Source organism: Pecten maximus, chromosome 6 (assembly GCF_902652985.1).
Source record: "Pecten maximus chromosome 6, xPecMax1.1, whole genome shotgun sequence".
Classification (NCBI taxonomy): domain Eukaryota; kingdom Metazoa; phylum Mollusca; class Bivalvia; order Pectinida; family Pectinidae; genus Pecten; species Pecten maximus.
Genome location: NC_047020.1, coordinates 3,768,135 through 3,780,544, shown reverse-complemented (window position 1 = coordinate 3,780,544; position 12,410 = coordinate 3,768,135). Strand labels below are relative to the sequence as shown.

At 41.5% G+C, this 12,410-nt stretch overlaps 1 pseudogene; it reads left to right on the top strand.

The window, feature by feature from the left end:
• The first annotated feature begins 6,766 nt into the window (after window positions 1–6,766).
• LOC117328751 overlaps window positions 6,767–12,410 on the top strand; it is a 31,738-nt pseudogene continuing 26,094 nt past the window's right edge.

Sequence of the window (12,410 nt, the reverse complement as noted above, 5' to 3'; positions counted from 1 at the left end):
CAGTATATTGGACATTGACAATCACACCAAGGAATCAGTATAGTGGACATTGACAATCACACCAAGGAATCAGTATAGTGGACATTGACATTCCCACCAAGGAATCAGTATAGTGGACATTGACAATCCCACCAAGGAATCAGTATAGTGGACATTGACAATCACACCAAGGGGTCAGTATCACGGACACTGACAAGCATGCACAGTAATTAACAATATCGTGACAAAAGGTTTTTCTTACGATTGCATTTGTGTTCCGTCTTGTAAATATTTGAATTGTTAATGGATTCTGTTGTTGTATCATTTTTGTTTGACATGTTGGATTGTTTTGATTACAATATTTTCCCAACTCATTTAGCTCAGTTTTTTTATCGTGACAACTGTCATCCCATTGGACTATATGCAAAACGGTCACAAATGTAACTATTCTGTCAATTGATCAAATTAAAACACTTACATTTCGTTATATTCCTTGGTCGAAACGTCTCGGTAACTCCGATTAGTGTCTTTAACATTTTCGCATAGTCATGCTCGGTGACGGTAGGTCTTCTCTTCTTTTTCCTTCAATCTACTGGGTAATACTGGGCGTGGCAATACTGGGCTATACTGAGCTATATTGGGCTCGGCTATGCTGGACTGTGCTATTTAAGCAATGGACAGTGGTTTTAATGTTGTTATAGTCGATATGACAGCAAGATTTATGGTGGGCAAATGGCATGGGAACCCTTTAGGGTTTCCATGCTACATACTTATATTTACATTGTCTTACCATTTTCGTCAACTTTGAAAAAAACTAAACTGCCTCTTAGCATTGTGTCAATGGGGAAATGTGGAGCAAATATAAATATACTGGGCTGGGCTGTGCTATACTGGGTTGGGCAATACTGGGCTGGGCTATGTTGAAGATATACGTGCCACATATTGTTTAAGGATTTTTACATGAAATGTTGAGTGCCCTTCTGACCGGAGTCTGTAACGGCTACTAGACCGCGGTTTATCTCTTGTTTTCTGTGTTTGTCCGAGTTACCGGGAGATATGGGTAGCTGGTATATCTACCAACGTTGAAGTGTATAGTGGTACTAATGTCTATGTGTGTCCGGTGGGGGTAACTACAATTTGTATCCAGTTGACAAACTAGGCCTGTAGGTCAGACATCAGTTGTCAGTAAGGTACACGATACACTGACCGGCGTTGTTAGTAAGGTACACGATACACTGACCAGCGTTTTCAGTAAGGTACACGATACACTGACCGGCGTTGTCAGTAAGGTACACGATACACTGGTCAGCGTTGTCAGTAAGGTACACGAGACACTGACCAGCGTTGTTAGTTAGGTACACGATACACTGTCCAGCGTTGTCACTAAGGTACACGATACACTGACCAGCGTTGTCAGTAAGGTACACGATACACTGGTCAGCGTTGTTAATAAGGTACACGATACACTGACCAGCGTTGTCAGTAAGGTACACGATACACTGACCAGCGTTGTCAGTAAGGTACACGATACACTGACCGGCGTTGTTAGTAAGGTACACGATACACTGACCAGCGTTTTTAGTAAGGTACACGATACACTGACCAGCGTTGTCAGTAAGGTACACGATACACTGACCAGCGTTTTTAGTAAGGTACACGATACACTGACCAGCGTTTTTAGTAATGTACACGATACACTGACCAGCGTTGTTGCTAAGGTACACGATACACTGACCAGCGTTGTTGCTAAGGTACACGATACACTGACCAGCGTTGTCAGTAAGGTACACGATACACTGACCAGCGTTGTCAGTAAGGTACACGATACACTGACCAGCGTTGTCAGTAAGGTACACGATATACTGACCAGCGTTGTCAGTAAGGTACACGATACACTGGTCAGCGTTAATAAGGTACACGATACACTGACCAGCGTTGTCAGTAAGGTACACGATACACTGACCAGCGTTGTTAGTAAGGTACACGGTACACTGACCAGCGTTGTCAGTAAGGTACACGGTACACTGACCAGCGTTGTCAGTAAGGTACACGAGACACTGACCAGCGTTGTTAGTTAGGTACACGATACACTGACCAGCGTTGTTGCTAAGGTACACGATACACTGACCAGCGTTGTCAGTAAGGTACACGATACACTGACCAGCGTTTTTAGTAAGGTACACGGTACACTGGTCAGCGTTGTCAGTAAGGTACACGATACACTGACCAGCGTTGTCAGTAAGGTACACGATACACTGACCAGCGTTGTCAGTAAGGTACACGGTACACTGACCAGCGTTGTCAGTAAGGTACACGATACACTGACCAGCGTTGTCAGTTAGGTACACGATACACTGGTCAGCGTTGTCAGTAAGGTACACGATACACTGACCAGCGTTGTCAGTAAGGTACACGATACACTGACCAGCGTTGTTAGTTAGGTACACGATACACTGGTCAGCGTTGTCAGTAAGGTACACGATACACTGACCGGCGTTGTTAGTAAGGTACACGATACACTGACCAGCGTTGTCAGTTAGGTACACGATACACTGGTCAGCGTTGTCAGTAAGGTACACGATACACTGACCAGCGTTGTCAGTAAGGTACACGATACACTGACCAGCGTTGTCAGTAAGGTACACGATACACTGGTCAGCGTTGTTGCTAAGGTACACGATACACTGACCAGCGTTGTTAGTAAGGTACACGATACACTGACCAGCGTTGTTAGTAAGGTACACGATACACTGACCAGCGTTGTTAGTAATGTACACGATACACTGACTAGCGTTGTTAGTAACGTACACGATACACTGGTCAGCGTTGTCAGTAAGGTACACGATACACTGACCAGCGTTGTTAATAAGGTACACGATACACTGACCAGCGTTGTTAGTAACGTACACGATACACTGGTCAGCGTTGTAAGTAAGGTACACGATACACTGACCAGCGTTGTCAGTAAGGTACACGATACACTGACCAGCGTTGTCAGTAAGGTACACGATACACTGACCAGCGTTGTCAGTAAGGTACACGATACACTTGTCAGCGTTGTCAGTAAGGTACACGATACACTGACCAGCGTTGTTAGTAACGTACACGATACACTGACCAGCGTTGTCAGTAAGGTACACGATACACTGACCAGCGTTGTTAGTAACGTACACGATACACTGACCAGCGTTGTTAGTAAGGTACACGATACACTGACCAGCGTTGTTAGTAAGGTACACGATACACTGACCGGCGTTGTTAGTAAGGTACACGATACACTGACCGGCGTTGTCAGTAAGGTACACGATACACTGACCAGCGTTGTCACTAAGGTACACGAGACACTGGCCAGCGTTGTCAGTAAGGTATACGATACACTGACCAGCGTTGTCAGTAAGGTACACGATACACTGGTCAGCGTTGTCAGTAAGGTACATGATACACTGACCAGCGTTGTTGCTAAGGTACACGATACACTGACCGGCGTTGTTAGTAAGGTACACGATATACTGACCAGCGTTGTTAGTAAGGTACACGATACACTGGTCAGCGTTGTTGCTAAGGTACATGATACACTTGTCAGCGTTGTTAGTAACGTACACGATACACTGACCAGCGTTGTCAGTAAGGTACACGATACACTGACCAGCGTTGTCGGTAACGTACACGATACACTGACCAGCGTTGTCGGTAAGGTACACGATACACTGGTCAGCGTTGTCACTAAGGTACACGATACACTGACCAGCGTTGTTAGTAAGGTACACGATACACTGGTCAGCGTTGTCACTAAGGTACACGATACACTGGTCAGCGTTGTTAGTAAGGTACACGATACACTGGTCAGCGTTGTTGCTAAGGTACATGATACACTGACCAGCGTTGTTAGTAAGGTACACGATACACTGGTCAGCGTTGTCAGTAAGGTACACGATACACTGGTCAGCGTTGTCAGTAAGGTACACGATACACTGGTCAGCGTTGTTAGTAAGGTACACGATACACTGACCAGCGTTGTCAGTAAGGTACACGATACACTGACCAGCGTTGTCAGTAAGGTACACGATACACTGACCATCGTTGTTAGTAAGGTACACGATACACTGACTAGCGTTGTTAGTAAGGTACACGATACACTGACCAGCGTTGTTGCTAAGGTACACGATACACTGACCAGCGTTGTTAGTAAGGTACACGATACACTGACCAGCGTTGTCAGTAAGGTACACGATACACTGGTCAGCGTTGTCAGTAAGGTACACGATACACTGACCGGCGTTGTCAGTAAGGTACACGATACACTGGTCAGCGTTGTTAGTAAGGTACACGATACACTGACCAGCGTTGTCAGTAAGGTACACGATACACTTGTCAGCGTTGTCAGTAAGGTACACGATACACTTGTCAGCGTTGTTAGTAAGGTACACGATACACTGACCGGCGTTGTCAGTAAGGTACACGATACACTGACCAGCGTTGTCAGTAAGGTACACGATACACTGACCGGCGTTGTTAGTAAGGTACACGATACACTGGTCAGCGTTGTTGCTAAGGTACACGATACACTGACCGGCGTTGTTAGTAAGGTACACGATACACTGACCAGCGTTGTTGCTAAGGTACACGATACACTGACCGGCGTTGTTAGTAAGGTACACGATACACTGACCAGCGTTGTTAGTAAGGTACACGATACACTGGTCAGCGTTGTTGCTAAGGTACACGATACACTGACCAGCGTTGTTAGTAAGGTACACGATACACTGACCATCGTTGTTAGTAAGGTACACGATACACTGGTCAGCGTTGTTGCTAAGGTACACGATACACTGACCAGCGTTGTTAGTAAGGTACACGATACACTGACCGGCGTTGTTAGTAAGGTACACGATACACTGACCAGCGTTGTTAGTAAGGTACACGATACACTGACCGGCGTTGTTAGTAAGGTACACGATACACTGACCGGCGTTGTTAGTACACGATACACTGGTCAGCGTTGTTAGTAAGGTACACGATACACTGGTCAGCGTTGTTAGTAAGGTACACGATACACTGGTCAGCGTTGTTAGTAAGGTACACGATACACTGACCAGCGTTGTTAGTAAGGTACACGATACACTGACCAGCGTTGTTAGTAAGGTACACGATACACTGACCAGCGTTGTTAGTAAGGTACACGATATACTGACCGGCGTTGTTAGTAAGGTACACGATACACTGACCGGCGTTGTTAGTACACGATACACTGGTCAGCGTTGTTAGTAAGGTACACGATACACTGACCGGCGTTGTTGCTAAGGTACACGATACACTGACCGGCGTTGTTAGTAAGGTACACGATACACTGACCATCGTTGTTAGTAAGGTACACGATACACTGACCAGCGTTGTTAATAAGGTACACGATACACTGACCAGCGTTGTTAGTAAGGTACACGATACACTGACCGGCGTTGTTAGTAAGGTACACGATACACTGGTCAGCGTTGTTGCTAAGGTACATGATACACTGACCAGCGTTGTTAATAAGGTACACGATACACTGACCAGCGTTGTTAGTAAGGTACACGATACACTGGTCAGCGTTGTCAGTAAGGTACACGATACACTGACCGGCGTTGTTAGTAAGGTACACGATACACTGGTCAGCGTTGTTGCTAAGGTACATGATACACTGACCAGCGTTGTTAATAAGGTACACGATACACTGACCAGCGTTGTTAGTAAGGTACACGATACACTGACCAGCGTTGTTAGTAAGGTACACGATACACTGACCAGCGTTGTTAGTAAGGTACACGATACACTGACCAGCGTTGTTGCTAAGGTACATGATACACTGACCAGCGTTGTTAGTAAGGTACACGATACACTGGTCAGCGTTGTTAGTAAGGTACACGATACACTGGTCAGCGTTGTTGCTAAGGTACATGATACACTGACCAGCGTTGTTAGTAAGGTACACGATACACTGGTCAGCGTTGTTAGTAACGTACACGATACAATGGTCAGCGTTGTCAGTAATTATAAGTTACAATAAACACTGACCAGCGCTTTATGTATGATCTAGTCAATGGTCAAAATACGTGTACAAAGCATTATTAGAAACAATTAATTAAATATATAAATGAAATACAGTGTTACAAATATACCCCGTCTTTGAGTTAATTCAAAGAAAACTGAGGTGAAACGTTTTAGACATTTAGAAAGTAACGATTTAGAGACGATTTGCGACAAATATGAGATACGCGCACATTGTAGTTATATGTTCCCACTGATGGAGTGGTGGGTGACATAGAAATGGTTTTATTCTTACAAAACTAACAAAATAATAAAGAAGTTCTCCGTCTTTCAGTTAGTAAATATTTTCACGAATTCATCATTTTATATACATTGTAAGATATAATTATACATGTATCAAAAACTTCTCCGTCTGTTAATAATAAATAATTTCACAAATTTATTACTAGAAGCTAATTCAGTAAATGTCGACCTCTGATTGAGGTTAAGGCTCGCCCGCCATTTCACATTGAAATGTTATCGTCAGTGTTGTGTGTTGTGGGGAGAGCCAGCAGCTGTACCGTGTATATGTGATACAATGGTATCGTTATATAGAGTATCGATCCCCAGGTTCCTCATCTCCAGGTATCTCACCACGTGTCTCGCCCAGTAAGGTCCTGTGTTGTATATATACCTATATACTTTGTAACGGTGAGTGACGTACGCCCGTCACGTGATCACAGGTAAAAGATTTACCTGTGTTAGTTATCCAGCTGATGTTTATACCTGAGGCCGTCTGCTGGAGAGAGCGTATGTGTGGGTGATACCCAGGGTGTTCCGTTATACAGACTGACCACACCCAGACCGCTGAGGAGACTGGAATACCTGTGACATACCTGTGTGGATGGCTATGCCGGACGGGGCGGACTCTAGCTGTCCCCTTACTAATGGGGAAGTGAAGCTGGAGGAGTGTATAGACGATCCCTCTAGTGATGTAGGCCCGGGGGTCACTGACAATGTGGAGTCGGTGGGCCCGGGGGAGTGGGGAACTAGTGATGCTAATGCCAAAATAGAACACATGGCTCAGAGAAATGGATACCAGAGAGTCCATTATATCAGGATGAATCCGAGACCGAGTACAGTGGAACTGGACTGGAAAAACTTAGACAAAAAGCTGACTAAACTAGGACCAACAGAATGTGTGGTCCACAGTCTGAGTGATCGGGACTTACCGGACCAATCTCGGACATTGTCCGTTAGGGAACACGAGTTTAGTGTAGACGAAAATCAAAATACGTCTAAAGAGGAGGGTACATTCGCGGGCCGGAGGGACGTGTCTAGTCCCCGGTCCGTCCAGGAGAGGCCTATAGTGAGTCGGAGGGGCAGTGTACGCGGCTTAAAAAACAGAGTTAAGGCTGGAATCGCCACCTTTCCTGAACCATGAAGGGGATAACCAGGTAAATACAGAATCAGGTAAAATAGACAGAAGGTAAACACAGAGCTTACAACAGGTGAGAGATGGCAGCACACAAGTCAGTTCATTAAATATTTATTTCCGATGAAAAATATATACCCGAGTCTTGGTCCGTTTAATCGCTTTATCCATGTAATCGATATATTATAGTCGTTTTACTTGTGTCGCCGTGTGAATACATGCGAGTCCACTTATTGTATGATATAGGAGGAAGTAAAAATTGTGATATGATATGTGTGTCTACACACAGGTCACTGCCATACATACAACTAGGACTTGTAGACTCTAAATTCACCTCAACATCGACCGTGCTGGAATACCTTATACGTTCATACAATAACTCAATTAACTAATGAGGTTAGTGTTTTACACTTCCAGGTGATATTTCACACCTGGTATTCATTAAAGTATGACATGCTCCTACGAGTGACAGGTATATGCTTTATTACAAGTATGATATGTTCCTACGAGTGACAGGTATATGCTTTATTACAAGTATGATATGTTCCTACGAGTGACAGGTATATGCTTTATTACAAGTATGACATGTTCCTACGAGTGACAGGTATATGCTTTATTACAAGTATGACATGTTCCTACGAGTGACAGGTATATGCTTTATTACAAGTATGATACAACACACAGAACATGGCATACCCTACATTTATCGCGCTCTATGTTGTTATGATATAAATACATACATGTCAGTCAAGTGGTCATCCCCCTCCCCAACCCTGTGGTCAGTCAGGGGTCACATCCCCTCCCCCTCCTCGTGATCAATCAGGGGTCACATCCCCCTCCCCCACCTCGTGATCAATCAGGGGTCACATCCCCCTCCCCAAAAGTTTATCAGTGTTCACATCCCCCTCCCCGAGATTAATCAGGGGTCACACCCCCTCCCCCGAGGTTAATCAGTGTTCACATCCCTCTCCCCTACCGTTTAAATCAGTAGTTTTTTATTACTCATTTTGGACACCTGGCGGCGACATGATACGGTCACTTTGCCGGCCATAATATATCATCTGTCCAAATATGAACCGGTCAGTCTTGATGTTACCTATCATTTGTTATCTCGAAATGCATCCTCGGCACTTTCGCTCTGTTCAGTCAGTGAAGATGTGCTGGAAATGGTGACGTCATTGTTTAACTCGAGCGGATAAAACTATCGTTTATCTTTATGTCTACCAGGTTATAGGAGTGTTAGCTGTATAACGAGGGATTTATCTAACCAGGTTTATATGTGGATGTTTAACTGATCTAACCAGGTTATATCTACAGGAGCTCTATGTCTACCAGGTTATAGGAGTGTTAGCTGTATAACTAGGGATATATCTAACCAGATTTATATGTGGATGTTTAACTGATCTAACCAGGTTATATCTACACGAGCTCTATGTCTACCAGGTTATAGGAGCGTGAGCAGTATAACGAGGGATATATCTAACCAGGTTTATATGTGAATGTTGAACTGATAATGTTGCTGATGCTAATATGATATGGAAACAATACTAGCGAATGTTAGATATACGGGTTTCCATTATGTGATTGTTGCTGGACGTTTCTGTACTTTAGACTATATATATCTAGACACTGTGTAGGAAAGGTTTATGTCAATATTGATAGTAATTTTCCGCCCGTTATTTACATCCATTGTTTATACAGCACGAGAGGATCTGTGACGCAAGCTATTGTAGTTGATACGAGTCACAAAATTCATCAATTTCCTTTATTTAGAAAAAGTAATCAATGGATTTAGTTCGAGACTACATTGTATACAGTTTTCACTTTTGAATGCCAAGCTTCCTTGAAATATAAAATGTTCACACGCCAGTATAATTCTCTTGTTCCGTATGTTTGATCTGTTTTCTTGGTGATTTTCGAGAAACCCTTGAGGAAAATAGATGATACCATAAAACCGGTCTATAAGGTCTTTAATGGGAACAGAACAACCTTCATATACAGAGAGTTTTATACAGTTGTATAAACATTATAGTTTATAGACAGGTTGTTGTGAGAGATGTGATCTATATATACAGGTGAGATATGTGATCTCTATATACAGGCTGTTGTGAGAGATGTGATCTATATATACAGGCTGTTGTGAGAGATGTGATCTATATATACAGGCTGTTGTGAGAGATGTGATCTATATATACAGGCTGTTGTGAGAGATGTGATCTATATATACAGGTTGTTGTGAGAGATGTGATCTATATATACAGGTGAGATATGTGATCTCTATATACAGGCTGTTGTGAGAGATGTGATCTATATATACAGGCTGTTGTGAGAGATGTGGTCTCTATATACAGGTTCAGGTTAGGTTACAAAAGTTGCTATTATGGCCAGTTTTTTTTTGTTAAGATGAGATCACTATAGACAAGGTTTCGTTTCGGAGGTGGCCTCTCTACACATGTTTAAATGACAGATCTGGTATGAATAGGCAGGTTTTGTTTAAAGAGTTGACCTTTATAGGCAGGTTTATGAGTTGACCTTTATAGACAGGTTTATGAGTTGACCTTTATAGACAGGTTTTATTTAGAGCTGGCCTTTATAGACAGATTCATAAGTTGACCTTTATAGCCAGGTTGAAGAGTTTAGTTTTATAGACAGGTTTTATTTAGAGCTGGCCTCTATAGACAGGTTTATGAGTTGACCTTTATAGACAGGTTTTATTTAGAGTTGACCTTTATAGACAGATTCATAAATTGACCTTTATAGCCAGGTTGAAGAGTTTAGTTTTATAGACAGGTTTTATTTAGAGTTGACCTTTACAGATGTGGCGTCAAGGAATTTTCGACAGTATATTCGAGTAATACTTTATACGTTATAAGTAGTATCCGCGTTCTTTTGGACAGGTTAGATGGATTACATAGATATACACACATCATGATAAAATGTTCTGTCTATGCATAATAGTGACTTTTTATTCTATTTTTGCATTTTCTTTCAAACTGATATATAGGTCAATTATGTAGTGTGTTCCACGTAATCACGAGACAAATGCACGATATCTGTCAATATTCATCAACAATCTGACAGACAGTGATAATTTATTCATTACATAAATAGTTTAAACTGTTTTACTACCGATGGCGGTGTCATGCCTGATTCAGAAGGCAGGGGAATGGGATTCTTAGTCAGGTGCCAAATATACAGGTATATGTATACGAGATGCCGGCGATGTGAGCAGGATAGGCCCTAAATGCACCACGAGATCAATGGCTACCTGAAATATTGATGGACGGGTGTAGCATGCAGGGCTACCGTCTATACTGGATCAGTCGTTACGACAACAAAACAGTTAGGTTACTAACAGATACTTACGGAAGTGGATACATTCTCTATATTGGCATGGCAACCAGGAAACAATCATATCACCGTCTATAACATAAGGTCTGTAATAATAACGAGATTCTAACCCAAAATCTGAGAATCGAAAAGGTTTGGCCTGGTGATTTCAAATCCCCATGATCTGATCACGTGCTAAGTCAAATACCTGTGGGTTTACAGAAGGTAAAACTAGCACCACTTGATATTATGATGTATATCACAGGGTACAAATTTCCGTATACCTGTACCTTACCTGTGTAATTACCACCTGACCGGATCCAATGCCGTGTACCTGTACCTTACCTGTGTAATTACCACCTGACCGGATCCAATGCCGTATACCTGTACCTTACCTGTGTAATTACCACCCGACCAGATCCAATGCCGTATACCTGTACCTTAGTATTGAGTGAGTATTTTATTAAAGGAAAAGAGGTACTTTTGCCTTGCTTAGTCCAATTGTTCAATAATATCTTTAAATCTGGTTTTTATCTTTCATCATGGTCATTAGGCAATATTATACCTATCTTCAAGAAAGGTGATAAAAATGATACCAATAATTACAGGGGCATCACACTAGTTAGTTGTTTAGGTAAAATTTTTACATCAATTTTAAATGAGCGCCTAATGAAATTTGATAGTGATTATTCTAAATTAAGTGACGCTCAGTTTGGCTTTAAGAAAAACTTATCTACTGTAGACGCCATTTTTGTTTTACAAACCTTAATAAGTAAAATTTTAAAAAATAGGAAAAGACTATATTGCTGTTTTATTGATTACAAGAAAGCTTTTGATTTTATAAACAGACAAAATTTGTGGTACAAACTTATTAAAGAAGGTGTTGAAGGGAAAATGTTGAATATTATAAGAGCACTTTATAAAAATGTGAAATGTTGTGTCAAATATAATAATAATATGTCCGATTTTTTTAAATGTCAAAATGGGTTATTCCAAGGTGAAATAATGTCACCATTATTGTTCTCCATGTATGTCAACGACTGTGAAATGAATTTCCTAACAGAAGGATGTCCATCTATTGAGTTATATACTATTAACTTGTTTTTAATTATGTATGCTGATGATATGGTTTTAATGGCAGAAACTCCCGAGGGACTGCAAAAAATGTTAGATACTTTATTACTTTACACAAAGAAATGGAACCTTACTGTAAACACTACCAAAACTAAAGTAATGGTTTTCCGAAACGGTGGTAAATTAAGAAAAGAAGAAAAGTGGTTATATGACGGATGTGTATTAGAAACCGTAGATGAATTTAATTATCTGGGGATACAAATGAATTTTAATGGTAAATTTAAGAAAACTCAACAAAAAATTGCTGAACAAGGAAGAAAAGCATTATTTTCAATTTCGGGAGTATCAAAGAAAAAAATTTTTAACGTTGAAACCCAACTACATGTTTTTGATACATACGTCGGTAGTATATTTAACTATGGGGCTGAAATTTGGGGTTTTCATAAAGCACCGGATATAGAGAAAATCCACTTACAGTTTTTAAAAAGATTATTGGGGGTTAAGAAAAGTACTTCTAATTGTATGATTTACCAAGAATTAGGGAGATTACCTTTTGTAATAGTGAGGAAATTTAGAATTTTTAAATATT